The sequence below is a fragment of the Oryzias latipes genome, chromosome 20 (assembly GCF_053564925.1).
Source record: "Oryzias latipes strain Hd-rR chromosome 20, Olatipes_Hd-rR_3.1".
Lineage (NCBI taxonomy): Eukaryota > Metazoa > Chordata > Actinopteri > Beloniformes > Adrianichthyidae > Oryzias > Oryzias latipes.
The window spans coordinates 3,963,321-3,981,361 of NC_136256.1; positions in this window are offsets into that span (position 1 = coordinate 3,963,321).

Sequence of the window (18,041 nt, forward strand, 5' to 3'; positions counted from 1 at the left end):
TCCTCCTTGGAGCTGCCCTGGCAAGGGGTGTCGGAGAAGATAGGAAGGGGAGACAAAGAGCCCGCTTGGCGAGCGCTGAGCGCAGAGGCGTCCGCGGAGCAAAAGTGTTTGTTGTGGAAGGAAACTTCTGACGCACGCGTCGCGGGGAGGCACGTGTATCGCGCTAAGGCGCGTGTATCGCGCTAAGGCGTGCGCTTTTCAGTTGCCGCTGCTTTATTTTACTGGTGTGTTTTTTTAACCAGCCCCGTTACCACCATAAAGGAGAGATGCTCTCCCGTTCGCCCCTCCATCCACTGCTGCTCATTCCTTAAACACTGACAACGGTGTGGCGAGCCGGGGGTTAGACCCACCTTTAGCCCCTAAGACTCATGGGAAATGGGGAATCGCGGATGTGAATTTCCTCATTATAACTGAGGGATGTAATGTTGATTATATGGTTACTGTTTGTAATTTTATGTATGATGCCTAGATTGTCGATGAGTAAAAAAAAAAATAAATTAAAAAATCCATAAAACAGAATAGAGGTCCATGCTGTTTGGTGGATGTGGGTATATTCAAACTCATGAGCTGATGCAATGCCATCTGCTCCTGCAGTGAGCTAATGAATTGTGCTCAGTCTGAGAGTCAGGATGTGATTTGTCAGGCTGACCATGTTGCATAATGCATGCGGCTTGTGCACTGATGCGGTTTGTGTATGAACAAAAGATGTTAAACATGTGAAAATGGGTGGGTGGCGCTTGTAATCGGGTGTGCTCTATTATCCGGAAATTACGGTAGATTGTTTAAGAGATTAGCATTACGTTTGTTCCAAAGGTCTCTTTCAGATTGTAAACTCTGTTTTTGCATTTCCTTAAGTATATCATTGTTCATTTTTCTTTGAAGAACCATCTACATAAAGTATTTCACCTTTTGTCAGTGGTTGATCTTTTAGGTCATTTCTGCTCTCTGCTGTTTTTTCTGCTAATTCTTGGCAAACATGTTCGCTTCCATGTAAGGAAGTGGCAACAATGTTGTAGGGTTCAAGGAGGTGCATCTTCCTATAGTGAAGTGCGGTTGGGACAGTAATGTGGCCATGCAGGATAAGTGTCGCCATAAGCTCCTCTCTGACGTCCTCCTCTACCTCTGAAACCTCTTCTGTTACGTCCTCTAAAACTTCCCCTGCTTCGGCTGCCTCCACCATGATAAAACACCTCTTCTTCTGCTCCTCCCTCAAAGAATGCTCCCACAGTTTTTTATTTCTCTTTTCTTTCACTACCCGTTCAGCGTGTAAAGCATGATTCACACACTGCTCTGATCTGATAAATCAATAAATGTTTTTGTACCCAGCTATTGCATCTTTTGATCCAACATGTAGAGCATTTTTAAGTTGCTGCTCGTTGCTCCAGTAGGCCAGGACCTTGTGTCACAGGGGCGTTGCCATCCATAGGATTCCAATCTCTCCAACTACCCCTGGCTGCAGCCTGCAGAACTGCACAACATAGTGGAATGCTGAAATGCTGAGGAATGTGAACACGCTGTGGAATGTTAACCCTGCCCACATTGAGCCCGTCTTCTTCTTTGGTTTTACAAGTTTCCATGTGCAATATTGCCACCTACCGGTTTTTAAGGAGTTTTTCCTCACTGTGAAGGGGGGGTCTAAAAACAGGAATATCAGTTTAGTTTAGTCTGTTTTGTTAAAATTGAGTATTTTCCTAATGCATTCTTTGTATTCATGATCCCTTTTTCATTGTTTTTCATTGCACTAAATAAAAAAAAATATTTAATTGATTTAGAGAACTTATACAGTGATTGCTGTCTTCTTATGCCTTTTACAAGTTTCCATGTGCATGTATTAGGGAGTTAATAAATTTTGTGTGGCCTCACAGACTCAAAAAAATAACTCATTGGATGAACTCAATTTAATTGTGGGCAGGATTTCCATCCAATAAATATGAGTAACCCCACCTCAAAGAAAATTCTTCCATGTAACGAAATATAATTGAGTTATTTGAACTAAGTTTATCAAGAAAGGCAAAGGAAAAAATTTGTGCAACAGAAGTCTACTACCAGCTTTGAACTCAGAACCTCTAGTATGAGAAACCCAGTACCTAACCCACTGAGCTAACACTCCTATGACATCATTAGGCCGCCGGTATAAATAAATAGATTCATTATTTCCATAAATGAGGCTCGTCGTGTATCGTCTTATTGGGAGAAGCCGAGTTGAAACGATTTCATGCCACAGTTTCGTTTTTTACGTGGAAAAAACGAACGAAAGTTTTCACTTTTGAAAAGTCGAAGGATTTGAAGGACTAAAAGTCATACCAGGCATTAGACGAAGGAGTTGAACATTTTATTAGTTGAATGGTTAAATAGGTGAAAAATTGTAGCCGTGAGACGGCAAAAACAATAAAGAGAAACAGGAAAACGGCATTCAACAGCATGCCCCTTACTTGAACTCAATTACTTTGGATTACTGGAGTTATAGGGGAAAATATTAATACATTTTGTGTTAGGTCAATTAAATGTAGATACATTATTTTAAAATAAATATTTTTAAATAAAACAAACAGAATTTTATTGTGTTACATGAAAGAGGGGCTTGAATCATTTTTTTGAGTGACACATAAAAAAATTGCACCATTCAAATTTTCCTCCCTCTGTTCTCTTTCTTCCTCATACAATTCACAATGACACAAAATGTGCTCCACTGTTTCTTCCCCTTTCCTGCAATCACAACTGCACTGATGAAGGTGAATCAAATGCACGGGCTCAGTGTGGGCGGGGTTTACATTCCTCAGCATTCCAGCATTCCTCTATGTTGACCAGTTCTGCAGGCTGCAGCCAGGGTTTACTCAATCTCTCTGCACAAAATGCCACTCCGGCCCCAAAGCGGCCATCCACACCTGTTGCACTTCCTGACAATTCATATGATATGATTGTCTCAAACTTTCCATGTCCTGCACAAACTGATTCACATCTGCTTTGTAAGAAATGTCACCTTCTATAGCTTTTTAACATCTTCCATTGTCCATGTCCTGTATACTAAAATAGTAGGGGGTTGATAATCTCCTGCCTGGGGGTTTGCAACCTGGATCTTAGGGAATGATTCTGTACTTGCTGATGTGTCTTCAGGTGCAGAGGAGAGAGAAGAAAGTCCCTCTCCCATCGTTTTTGACCACTATAATTTCTGCCCTGCCTTTGATCTAGTCATCATTCCTGCTTGAGAAGATTCCCAATCATGAGGTGGGGGATCCTTAACTATCTGATGGTATAGACAGCTGTTTACATCTGCTCTGTGTGGAGCAGTCGCTCCCTCCCTCTGCTCTCTCATGCTCTCCTTTTTTCTACCTCTCCACAAAAATTCAGGAGACTCGAATCCTGTTTTCCTTTTTTGTTCGGATCTTTTCCTGTCATTTCTTTAATCGCATCCTGCAATGCAATTACTCTCTGAGTGTTTAACCTTCCATTAAATCCATAGTATTTTATCCATTTATCCAAACGCTTGATTTCTGTAGGATCCTGACTTTCCACATACTTCCAGTCCTTGCTCTGCAAACTTTCTTTTGGACTTTCCTTACTCTGTGCCTTTCCCATTTTTCAAAAACACTTGCTTATCTAACAGTTCAAAAACACGCACAGCAAATGCAACGATTTGCTAAACACAGCAACAACAAAACTCACAGCAAATACAGCTATTTGAAAATCAAATCACATTAACATACACACATTCCATAGTTTACTTATTTATAAATTCTGGCAATTTAATTATCTTTAATTCTTACAGCTAAAAGTTATAGTACTGGGACTTTTTATATCATATCTATGCATACATACATTTATTATTTTCATTATTATATTTAACACGGGATTTCAAGGACCGCGTCGTCCATACTTGCGGAATATCACAGGAGTCCGCCGTCCTTTCCGTTGTCTTTCCTTTGAAACAGAATTGGACACACACACACTTCTGAAAACATGATTATAACACATATATAGCTAGGTAAAGAATAAAATCAAATATGAGATAACTTACAAACATTTTTCCAACAGCACATTGTTGAGACCTTATCAGAGAAACTCACATTAAAACATCTGCTTCCCAGCCTGACTGGGATCTACACCTGTGAGATCAGGAATGACAGCGGGACCTTCATAAGAAGCTCAGATGTTCTAATCATAGAAGGTAAAGTCAGAAGCAGCTTAGTTCAAAGCAGAAACGTCAAGTGACTTTTCCAACACAGAAACTGATACTGAGTTTCATTTTTTCCTTTTACAGATGATAATAATAATAATAAAACAATTGGAGTAATTATTGGAGTAGCTGTTTCTGTCCTTATTACAGCAGCAGCGATAACAATATGCCTCTGCAGGTTCATAAAGAAAGAGAAGGTAAAGAAAACATTTGTCCTTACACGGCTTACATGTGCACACCTCTCTCTTTTGAATACATGTTCTTATCACACACACTTTGTTACAAACCATCACACTCTGATAAAAGGTCTAAATGGACTTAGTTACACCTTAACCGCAGTTTTCCAAATAATTCAGTTTTTGTGACATGTGACAATAAAAATATATGACTGTTTGAAACTAATTCTGATTCACTTCTTTGCAGAATAAAGACCAAAATAGTGGAAAGGAAGGAATGATCTAAGAGGCACTTCCAAGTCCAGTTGATGAAAGATGAGATAAATGAGAATGTCTGGATGACATGGTCTGAAGAAGGACACTTGAATTTCTGACTGAAATGTTTTGGTTCGGAAACAGAAGTGCTCCTTGTAATATTGTTGACACTTGAATCCTGTAGTAAACCATTCTTGGTAATTGCTACTAGCAGAGGATTATGAGTTGAAATAGCAATGCTCAGCTTATCAATCATTGACTGATCAACATGGAGATCATGCTTTTTGAAAACATCAACAGCTATAGTGTTTGTTATTGGCACAACAGCAGAAGAAAAAATAATATGCAAATCTTCAAGTAACACGTCAATTGCTGAGCTTGGAACATGTGAGTTAATCTCCAACTTCAGAAGAACAGACGCCAAATTATGAATAATTTTATCTTCCAGATTCTCATTTTTGTCTGTGTCAATTATTCAGGCAGAATCTAAATTGGAACCTGACTCTGGATTATCATAGCAAAGGTCATCAGGTGAGGAATCCTTAATTACATTACTGTTTGTCACTACATCATCTTTTAAGTCGTTCACAGTGCAAGTGCCATGTTTCTTGCTTTTATGAGATTTGAAAGAAGCATATATGTTAGAATGATAAAAACAATTCTTGCACATACACGTAACAGTCTCAAAGTGCTTTAAGTGGGTATAAATATGAACAAAGTATTCCCTATGGAACTGTCTGGACACAAAAAGCATGTATATACTTCTAACTCTGTACTTTTTGGGGAAACATGAGACTTATTTGAATGCGTCTTCAGGGCATTCCAAGTTTTAAATGAGCATGGACAATGATACTATGAGCATGGATATCTACTGTGTGTCTCTGGCCAAAATGGCCATGTGCCAATTTATAGTGCTTCAGTAGCTCATACCTTTTAGATACAATTGCAGAACACTCTTAGCATGTCCACATGATCTAGACAAAAAAAAGGATAAAAGATTAGTATATATTAAGCATATTTTGTGAGATAGATAGATAGATAGATAGATAGATAGATAGATAGATAGATAGATAGATAGATAGATAGATAGATAGATAGATAGATAGATAGATAGATAGATAGATAGATAGATAGATAGATAGATAGATAGATAGATAGATAGATAGATAGATAGATAGATAGATAGATAGATAGATATCTCAAGCTATAAAAAATGTAATACATTTTATCTTAAAGTTATTTTTTGCTGATGTCCTAAACTCAAAATATAGGCCACCGCTGTGTGTCTGCTTACCATGAGGGAGCTAAGCATAACAAACACTCAGTTCTAACGCGCAATCAATGAGCGTTACAAATAAATTGTGCCGTTAAAACATTTGCGTTAACGCAGTAATGACGCCTAAAATTCAAAGCCCTTGTCACTGTTACGGTGAACTCAGCAGCACACCCTGAAAGCGCTCTCATACACACACTTGCGCTGCAAATTGCTATTGTTATTTAAACACAATGTAACAATGTTTATATTACTGAAAGTGAAGTGATTTAATATTTTCAACATAAATACTTTACATAAAAAACACTACACAAATTTTTCATTTCTCTGAGTGTAGAAATAGCCGCGGTTACATCTGCAAAATGTTTTGATCTGATCTAAGCTCGGATTAGAATTCAACGGTGTACATGGAACCAGAAAAACTTTTTCCGATTAGAACAAACGTTTACATGTACCAGACTTTCGTTCAGAATAAATTATTTGCACATGCGCACTTCTAGTTAAAATACCCGAAGAGGAAATGAGTCCCACTGTAAACAAAATATGAGACGATCTTTTAAATGTGCTTTTATTATTGTTATGGTTATTACGAAGCGCCTGTTCGCTTATCATTTTATTTTTATTCCGTGTGGTCAGTGCATTTTCTGTTGATGAAAGAACCATTGGAAGAAGCCAGGGTTAGGAGAAGGCTAACACGCACTAACAACAACATGTAGCTTTGGATGAACATAAAATCCATGCGGGAAATGCAGCAATCTGCTGCACGTAAATATGTGGGAATAACATCAGCCTTTATTTTGTCGGGACACGACTGGAAACACAAATCCACGTGATTATTTTAAGATTTCTAAGGACAAAGCAGCATTTGTGCTTTGAAAAGCTCACACACCGCCCCAAAGCCGCTATGTGAGCTGAAAGTCCGAGCTCTGGTCGGAGACACAGTTCTACCGGGAGACACGGTTCTCCTGAGTCCGGCAGCTCGCTAACCCAGAGCGGCGGTACGGATGGCAGTCCGAAGCCTCCCACATGTAACAAAGCATCCTCCCCTCCCTTCAAACACAAAAAAAAGCTATAAGTCCGACTGCTCTGCTCAGAGACAGCCGAGTCCAGGGGTCATGTCTGACTCCTCCCCCATGAGCACATGTAAACCAGCTCTTTTACCAACTATTTCAGAATTCACAAAGCCTTTTTGATAAGAAGTGAAATGTCTTCAACATTAAAACCCAAGTCTAGATGACTACCTTTAAACCCACTACTATAAAGTAAACTAGAATGAATGTCAAATCCATTACATTTTAGTTTCCTAAAGTTCCGCCCACTGTTGTTTTTTGACATCCAAAGAATCCAAAGGAAACATTTATTTAAGTCTGAAGTATCTTTGGATCACGGAGGAGGTTCACCGCCCCATCACTTTCAGTGCAGAAATAGGTACGTGGAGTGCAGCCGGCGTTGCGGCACCTATTCTCAAGGAGTGCAGGGGCATTGAAGCCACAGGACGAGCAGAGACTGTTGAACTTGGAAGCTGGCCAACTTCTTGTTAAGGGTTTTACGCCATCCACCAGAAGCTGAGGTGCTGACCAGGGAGTAAGGGTCGCAGGCTCAGGAAACGATGCATGTATAAAATACAAAAAGCAGGATCAGTCTTGGCCGTGAATATCTGAATACCTTGCAGAACTGATCCGTTTTAAAATGCTTGAGATAAAGGGAATAAATGTGCTCTTAAATGACAAATCGGAGAAAGTGAAATCAAGTAGTGAGTTTAACCCTTGTGCTATCTTAGATAACCCCACCCTTACATTGACAAAGGTGGATAAAGGTGGAAAGATTTCATGTAATCCATGGACACCAGTGAAGATCACAAATCATTGAAGAAAACATGTTCATTGCACTGTCTAGTGGGTCTAGATGACCCAACTCCCAATGTTAAAGTGCCTAGGATAGCACAAGGGTTAAAGAGAGGGTTCTATTTGTGTATTGACCACACCTTAGAAAGCCATCAGAAGCTTCCAACAGAGAATTGACATAGTGAAATATGGAACCTGCACATAATCTTAGCACCAATGTTTTTATGCACCAATTGTAAAGAGAGGTAACCTTTTGTAATTTCCAGAGGGACGCACCTTTAGAAGGCCATCAAGGAGCAGGCGAATGGAGGGGGTGTCCAAGGACCAAGGAGATGATGAAGTTCAACATCTCATGTAGAAATGGACTGCAGCTCGGCTGGATTTGATGCTTGGTACTTGATATCAGGGGTTCTCAAATAGGTTGACAACAACAAAGACAAACAACAACAACAAAGCTGAAAACCCAGGTTCAAAACCGAGTTGTGACCATAGAGATGCAAAGACCGGGGGATAAAGAAGGAAAATCAACCACAGAGAAATCATCAAGAAGATGCAAAACGAAGGGGAGCCCATAGGATTGCACAAAGTCCAGCACAGGGCTTCTGACAAATGTAGTTAAAAACATGAGGATTGTTACAACAGCCAAAAGGTAAACGGATAATGAATACTTTGAGCGCCACCTAACGTTAAAAAGACGCCACTGGGAGGGATGGAGAGGCTGAACAGTGAAAGCATCTGCGATATCCGCCACCCCCTGCCATGCATCGCGTCCGGTGGAAATAATCATGGAGATGGCATGGTTAGCAGAAGGTGGAGTGACAGTAGGGGCTCCAGCTCATTATGCTACTAACCTGCCAATCAATGTGAGGATTGTGTTGACAAAGCCATGGGCGACCCAAGATAATTTGACTGGAAGCGGCCAGAAAGACATAAAACTGCAGGGTTTCAAAATGGTTGGCAGAAACACAGAGGAGAACAGGAGCAGCTTGGTGATTGATAACAGTAAGAGGATGTCCATTAGCAGCAATGACCCTCAAGGCAGGGTCTAAAGGGATGAGTTTTAGTCCAGCCTAGAGAGCCATGTCCTAATTGAGGAAATTTCCCTCAATGAGTCAATGAGGGTGGATACAGAGCAAGACCATGAGCCAGAGTAACCCTTGTGCTTTCCTGGGCACTTTAACATTGGGAGTTGGGTCATCTAGACCCACTGCCTACTACTAAAATGTCTATATACCGCATTTTCACGACCACATGACTATGCATATGACTGCCGAATGCAGTGCTTCTTAAATAGCGGGGCGCGCCCCCACTATTGGGTTATTATTATCTGTTCTATCACAGATTTTGCAGCGGGCTGAAACCTGTGAATTGCCGTCCCTGTAGCTATGCGCTCCTGTCTTTGAGAGGGTGCTGCGTGCCTCTGGCTACGTTCACACTGCAGGCTGAAACGACCCAATTCCAAATTTTTTGCCCCTAAGCGGCCCAATTCCGATCTTTTCATGACAGTCTGAATGACACAGATCCGATCTTTTCAATTGCGACCCAGGCCCCGTGGGTTTGCCGTCCTGATTCCGAATTGTAGCCGTTCTTTTCAATTGCGACCGCCGTCTGACCGGCCAGGCGACTTGATTCCGAACCGTACGTCATCGACACGCAACAAACGTCATCATTTTGCGTTGAAGTAGGCAGGAACGAGAACGTAAACATTAACCATGGTGGACGATGCTGCTGAGATCAGTCAGTGGAAGGGAAGGGAGGTCACTGATTGGATTAATATTTGGGCTGATCGCTCTATTCAGGCCAAACTGCAGGGCTCTGATCGCAACTGGGCGGTTTTTGAAAAAAAATCCAGATAAATGGCAGAGCGTGGTGTTGAACCTTTCCCGCGATAACTTTTTTTTCTTTCTCCTCTTTCCGACCGTGGTCAAGCGCGGGGGACCCGAGGCGATCCTCCTCCTCCTCCCTGTTCTGATCCTTAGATTCTCCAGAACGGGTTAATAAAGAGTCCATAGCATTTATTTTGGGGGAAACCTTCTTTTATTACCGTCCTCCGTAACACACAACATGAATGCGCGCCCACACTGCCCCCCCCCCCCCCTATTCTCTATCGCGGCACGCGCTTGCACACACACACACACACGCGGGCGCGCGGCCCCAACACATACACATTCCTCTTCCACTACAGTGGGTCCAGACGATCCCGACTCCAATGCCTTCTTAAAATGAGAAGATTGTAATTGTGCTGCTCCTTCGTGAAAATAAATTTAATATTACAAAAAGAGCTCCGCTTTTGACAACACTGTTGTTGACATCCATTGTTAACGTTGGCTCCGCAAACAACAAGTGACGTCGTTCACCGTTGAGTATTCTTCTGGCTTCTGCGCATGCGGGTCTCGTTTGGGTCGTGTCACGGTCACACTGGAGATCACAAAAGTTCGGATTTACTTGGAAATGTGAACGGTCTAGCAAACAATTCGGATTTTTTCAAAAAATCCGAATTGAGCATTAAGCCCTGCAGTGTGAACGTAGCCTAAGACTGGGAGGCAGCGCCGGGCGAGTTACGCCACACTTTGTGAATGGATTTGCAGATGCCTATGATAACGTGTCTCCTTGCACTGTTCTTCGAGCTTTGGCAAGCGGCATCATTCACGAGGAGCCGCACGGCAACGAGCCGGGAACCTGGCATGTTTGAGGGAAATTTAGCCCAGCTGTTCTTTTCAGATACATAAGATGAGGACGTTGATGGACTTTAAATGCTGATTGATGACTGAAAAATTAAAATATAAATCACAACCAACTCAGATTTTCTCCCGCTGACTTTTTTTAAAATACACACTTGCGTGATTAATGTTTTACCGGTATGTTTTAACGTGCCTGCGCCTTCAAACCCAACACCTTTTGTATGTGTTAAAAACGTAAATACAGAAAAAGCACCCATAACCGAAACTGCGTCCTATGGCCGTGAAGATAAGGTTACCGCTCTTTGCCTCATTTAATTTTTTTCGCCTCTTAAACCACACTCAAATTCATCACACCCAATTTTTTTGTATTAAAAAGAATAATAATAATAAAACTAATTTGGCAGAGTGTGAGTGCTGCTCCTGACACATAAGTAACCGCCAATCACCTGCGGGGGTTACGCCCAATGCCGGAAAAAGTAAGAACACATTTTATGTGTGCGCAGACTGTTGGCAAAATGCAGAGCTAAACGAAAATATGAAGAGGAACACAGGACATTTTTGGAAGAATGGGAAGATTCGTACTTTTTTATTGAACGGAAGGGCAAGTCACTATGCTTACTATTCAGTAACACCATATAACATTTCAAGGCTTCAAATCTTCCGCGTCATTTCAGCACACTCCATGCTAATATGGACAAAGAATTTTACAAAGGCACCGAACTACGCAAGCAAAAATTGAGCACATTGAAAAGCCAGGTAATGAGACAGTCTCAAATGTTTCAGCAATTGACCAAGCATGCAGAAACCGTCACACTTGCCTCTTATAAATTGGCGTGGAACATTGCCCGGTCAAAAAAAACCATACAACGAAGGCGATTTTTTGAAAAAGTGTTTTGTGGATTTAATTGAAACTCTGGCTCCAGATAATAAAAAACTCAAAGACTCCATCGCCGATCTACAGCTGTCACGACACACAGTTCAAACCAGAATATGTAAGGGTTAATGGCCGACGAAGTGTGCGGTTACTACTTTTTAACGCACGCCGTGGAAGCCTGAACCGTCCGACGCGAAGCGGAGGACGGTTGCTTCCGCGAAGTGCGTTAAAAAGTAGTAACCGCACACTTCGAAGGCCATTAACCCGCTTATACCATGGTCACTTACAAAAGCAATACATATTAACCAGGTTTTAGTCCTTAATTCTTGTTTTTTTTTCGATTTGTATCACTTTTCTCATAAACAGCGTACTATGCAGCACCACCGCTGCAGTCAAGATTCGGCGATATATATATGCTGATCGTCCCGATGGGTTGAATAAAGCATCAATTCAGAGGGAAAGTTAATCGCTTACCGCTTGTTTTTGCCCAGATGATGAAGCAAAAGGTTGTTTTACAGAAGCCGGCGCAGTGATACAAATCATTTAAGCTAGTCGACCGGAACTTCTTTTTTCACCGTGCGGTTATCAGGTTTTAACGCATACCCAGCAGCCAATCAGAATCGAGTATTCAACCGGACCATGGTATAACAGACATTAATGAAGCGGTGAATCGGATCTACATGCAGACCTGAACACGTGTGCTTATTTTAGTGTCGCATTGGACGAGTCATGCGACATACAGGACAAGCCACAGCTGGCAATATTTGCACGGACGGTTTCTGAGGACTGCGTTGTTAAAAAAGAGCTTCTCGACATTGTGCCATTAAAAGACAGAACTCGCGGCATTGATATAAAAGAAGCAATGACTGAAGTATTCAAAAAAGCGAACTTGTCTTTGGAAAAGCTAACTGCAATAGCCACAGATGGAGGGCCAGCAATGGTTGGTTCTGCAAATGGTCTTGTGGGCCTATGCTAGGGCGATGACATCTTCCCCGAATTTTGGAATTTCCACTGCATCATCCACCGGGAGCAACTCATGTCCAAAACACTTAATTTAGACCACGTCATGAAGCCTGTGATAGAGATTGTGAACTACATCCGTACGCACGCCCTTAATCACAGGCAGTTCAAAAATCTCATTGCTGAACATGACACAGACTTGCATGGTGACCTGCCACTGCACTGCTCTGTGAGATGGCTCTCAAGAGGTAGAGTAGTGTCATGCTTTTTGGAGCTTTTGGAAGCAGTAAAAGTGTTCATGGCAGAAAAGAACAAAACATATCCCATGATTTCAGACCCCAACTGGCTTTTGGATTTGGCTATTTTAGTGGACATGCTTTCACACCTGGATAAACTAAACCTGGATCTGCAGGGAAATTTAAAATCTCTTCCTGATCTGACACAAACTGTATTCTCCTTTGTGAACAAGTTGAAGCTTTTCAAAGTGCCCATACAAAATGGCAATCTAACCCACTTTCCTTCTTTGCGGAGTGCACAGCAGAAGGCTGCCGTCAAAATGAACACAGCGCAGTACGTGACGCTGCTTGCACAACTGGACAGAAACTTTACTTTGCGGTTTGAGGACCTGCAGCAGAAACGACCACAGATCACTTTTCTGATCGACCCCTTTTAATGCAGAGACTGACTGCCTGAAATCCCCGCTTGTCACTGATGAGGCAGCGAGTGAACTGGAGATAATTGAGCTATGCGAGGACGACAGACTGAAATCTCTTTTGAAAGAAGGTCCTGTTGGGTTTTGGAGAACTGTGCCAATGGAAAAATACCCGTGTGTGAAAAGAGCCGCTCTGAAGCTGCCTTCGATGTTCTCCTCAACATATGTCTGCGAGTCCCTGTTTTCTACCCTGAAACACGTGAAATCAAGGCATCGATCCGTTCTGACTGACACTCACATGAAGGAACTGCTTAGAGTGGCTACAACAGAATTTCAACCTGATCTGCAGAGGATTACAAGAAACAAGAGATGGCAGAAATCCCACTGAGATCATCATCCATCACTGCAGCAAGGTCAGAAATTCTAAGATGTAGTTTGGAAAACACACCTGACTGAGCATGCTGGGGTGAATATTTTAACATTCCATGAATTATCAATTTTTCATGCAAATAGTTAATTAATAGTTTTTTTAATAAAAGAGAAAAAGAAAAGTTATAAACGTAAAACATTTTTACTGAAGGTCAAAATTAAATTTATGCTACACACAACTGAAATGAAGGGTATCTGACCTCCAGGGTAGTTGCTGTGTTAACTCTGGCTAAGCTGCATTTATGTGTGTATTGAGGGTGGACACTTTCCTTGACATAAACACAAGTACAATACTTGCTGTTGTGTTGTAGGGAGAGGAGTGTGTTATGGAAAATAATACAGCTTTAATTGCGTGTTTGTGTGGTGTGTGTGTGTGTGTCCTTCACAGAAGCCTCCACCACACCACCTGACTTGACTTCACCTCCTGCAGGAGATTATTCCATCTCCTCCCCTCCTCCCCTCCTCCAATCACCAGGCTGGGCGGGAGGCATTAAAAGCCTCAAGCAACCCTTGTTCCAGTGGCAGCTGAATTCCTGGGAGGAATCTGTTTTGTCAGCTGGCCCCTGTTGTTGGACTTGGCATTAGAAGCCTGTGGAAACTGTCTGGTTTTCCTCTGCATGTGATCTTTGTTTTTGGTTATGTTTTGTGTCTTGGTGATGTCCCTTTAGTTTAAGTTCCACTTTGGTTTTGTTATTTATTGCAATATTGTCTGGGAATTTAAGTTTGTTTCCTTCTTTTCACCTTTGCAACTGTCACTTAAATAAACAGCTGCACTGGCAGCCTTTAAACCCTACCGGCTTTAATATTATTTTGTTTATGTTACCTATTTTCTACCTCCCTTGGGTGGGATGTAACAGTGTGTGTATGTCTGGCAAGTCAGTGCGTGGTGTGGCTCTTTGACTCTCACAAAATTTCGGCTCTTTGTGTCAAACTTGTTCCCCACCCCTGCACTAGACACGGTCTGAACCTTTTTTCTTCAATGATTTGTGATCTTCACTGGTGTCCATGGATTACATCAAATCTTTCCACCTTTATCCACCTTTGTCGTGGTAGGGACAACACGTCAATGGAAGGGGGGGGGTCATCTAAGATAGCACAAGGGTTAAAGAGAAACCTTGAATTCAGTACTTGATGGGGTGTAACGGTCATTTGTTAGTCTGTTGTGTTTTGTTTGATTATTGTTGGTTAAGTTATGAGAAGTTTATTTTGTAGGTAATTGTATTTTGAAAATACCGGAAGTGCTTACTTGCTTACTTGTTTGTTGATTTTCTTTATAGCTGTGAAACAGCTATGGCTCATATCAAGACATTGGAAATCTTAAATGACTGCAATGAAAGCAGAAAAATCTTGTCAAAGTTGCCAGACTGGTTGACAACACGATGGAACAGAAAAGTCATTGAAATAGAGGAAGAGAGTAATCGTTTTCCATCATTCAGTGAGTTTGTTAAGTTTTTAACAAGAGAAACTAAAATTGCATGCAATCCCATCACTTCCCTGCATTCAATAAAACAAGGTGAAGTTGAAAAACAAAAAACACAGAAGCATTCCAGTTTTGTAGCTAAATCACTGAACACAAAATCCACTGAAAGACCGCTGGCTACATGCATGTTTTGCAAAAAGACTGGACACACTTTACATAAATGTCAAAACTTCATGGAGAAAGATCTCAAGGATAGAGTCAAATATGTTCAGTCTGAGAGATTATGCTTTGGATGTCTACAATTTGGTCATCATTCGAAGGGCTGCAGTAGTAGGAGCACCTGTGACATGTGCAAAAGACGACATCCTACTTGCCTGCATGAAGAGAGAGACAAAGAAAAGCAAAGGTCTTCACAAATCAATCAACCGTCTAGAACCGCCTCTCATACAATGCAAGTGAACAAAAGAGAGTGTTCACCTAATCCTCACCCCGAAATAATTCCATCTGCAATTTCAAACAGAGTGGTGCATGATGGGTCCACAACACAAACAGCAGCAGTTGTTCCTGTATGGCTTTCATCGTCAACCCATCCAACCAAAGAAGTCCTCGTATATGCACTCCTAGATTCTCAGAGTGACACAACTTTTGTTCTCAAGGACGTGGCAGACACTTTGGACATAAGCAAGGAAGCAGTCAAACTCAAACTCCCAACAATGGCATCAAACAACACAGTGATAAACTGTCAAAGAGTAAATCATTTACAATGCCGTGGTTTTTCCAGCACTAAGAAAGTTTCTTTACCCCCAGCCTTCACACGTGAGTTCATTCCAGCCAATAGGACTCACATACCAACAAACGAAACAGCTAAAGCCTGGTCCCACTTGGAACATCTTCAAGATGAGATTCCAGCTCTGCAAAACTGCAAAGTCGGTTTACTCATTGGCTATAACTGTTCTCAAGCTTTACTGCCAAGAGAAGTTGTGTCTGGCAAAGAAAATGAGCCTTATGCTTAACGCACAGACCTTGGGTGGAGCATTGTTGGCCATGGAAACCCTCATGTTGATTTTAGTGATGCTATAGGTTTAAGTCATCGCATAATAGTGCAGCAAGTGACACCGATGGTTAAACCTTATGTCAACCTCAAAACTAAAGTGAACTTCGTCAACAGAACAAAAGTGAAAGAAATAACTCAATCTGACCTCATCAGAGCCCTTGAGCTAGATTTTCAGGAAAAAGGTGAGGAAGAGAACTTTGTTTCTCAAGAAGATCTCACTTTCATGACAACATTAAAAGACAACATCACACAAAATGAAACAGGTCGTTATGAAATGCCTTTACCAGTCAAAGTTCAAAGACCAAACATACCTAACAACAAAGTAAGTGCTTTACATCGCCTTAAGTCTCTTGAAAGAAGATTAAGGAAGGATAAGGAACATTATGAAGACTGTGGGAACTTTATGACCGACGTAAGTTCATGCAAAGAGGCAAAAAGGGTCCCTGAAGAAGAAACAACCAACCCAACTGATGCTTCTCAAGGTTTGAAGGTGAAACAACTCAAGAACTCTAATTGGTTCACAGGTCCAATGTTTCTCTGGCAAAGTACTTTACCTGTTAGAGAGTCCATGGTGGGAGAAATTAAGGACGATGCCAAGAAAAGTGTGTAACACGACGACACAGAAAACGCCATCATTCGTAGATCATTTTCAGAAATGTTCTGATTGGACAAGACTGGAAGGAGCAAATGCCAGATTGAAGCGATTTAACAAAGAATTAAAATAAAGGAAGCAAAGAACAACTAGCAATAATCTGGAAGTAAGAAGAAATGCAGAAACCACAATCATAAGACTAGCTAAAAATGAAGCATTCTGTAAAGATATCAAGACTTTGAAGTCAAACGAAACAATCACAAATCACAAGGACAGTAAACTGTGGAAGTTAATTCAGCACCAGACAATGAATGGAGGTTAGCCAGAGTCAGGGTACGAGTAAGATGGCAAAGTAAATAAACTTAAGTTGCAAGTTAGCGATACCACACTTGACAAAGGTGGGAAGTCCAATTTTCTGAAAGACCAGTTCTTAAGGTTGTAACTTTGATTGAGGCAGACTAATAATACATGTGAGGTGTTGTTAAAGACAAATTAAAGGACCTGAGAAAAATCCCACATTAAGATTAGTGTGATTTGGTGGGAGTGTAACGGTCATTTGTTAGTCTGTTGTGTTTTGTTTGATTATTGTTGGTTAAGTTATGAGAAGTTTATTTTGAAGGTAATTTTATTTTGAAAATACCGGAAGTGCTTACTTGCTTAGCGCAGATTGTACGGACAGAGAAGAGAGACGCTGGAAGCAGGAGCACCACGTTTGTATGCAAAGAACACCAGATGTGGATGAGAGGACAATAAGAGTAACTCCCATCTCGGCATGCAGCCAACGAGGTGATTCATTTATTTGTCTTAACTGTCTGTTTATAATGTATGTTCGTTGTCAAAGAAGTTTCTATTATGTTTGTCTATGGAGTTTTCACGGTGGATTTGGAGAGACCAAATAAACCCGTTATGAGAACCATTTGCGTCTGTAAATGCCTGGTGTGGAGAAACATGGGGTGTGACTAAGAGACTGTGCCCCCTCCTGTATCACTGCAATGGCAGAGCAGAGCAGGGCGAAGCTTGTGGCTTTTCATCACAGATAAGCAGAATATTAAAACATTAACGAAACAATTAAGAAAAGTGAAGTCTGGATTTAAACAATGGATTTCTGCTGGAAAACGAGACGCATTCCAAGGGGTAAATTAATTCAGGACCACAACAAAAAACGCCATATTTGGCCCCAAAGCTAGCTCTACTGTCCCTGGGTCTGTCATTACAGGCCTTGGATCCATCTGTGGCCCCAGCAGAGAGCTTGGACCTAGAAATACTACCATCTGACTAGCTGTGGGTGCCCCCTGCTACATCTACTCCCAGTGAAGACTCAATCCCCCCCCCACTTTCACCCATGGCCCTACCCAGCCACATTGACAGCCTCATCAAATCAGGAATTAAGATGGCTTCCCTAACACCTGTGGGGCTCACACCACACAGGTGCTCTCCTACCCCTTCTGCGCCCCCTCCATGTCCTTCTCCCAAAGTCTCTCCAACACGTCTTTCCAGACTTTCATCCCTCTGCCGTCATTTTCCTGCTGACAGGAAAATGACGGCTGCAGCTCTCTGTTTCTCATCTAGTAATAATGAAAAAAGCAAATTTATGTCTTCTGCTGTCGCTAATCATATATCTGCGTTACCTTTTCACCATTACAGAGTTCCTTCTACT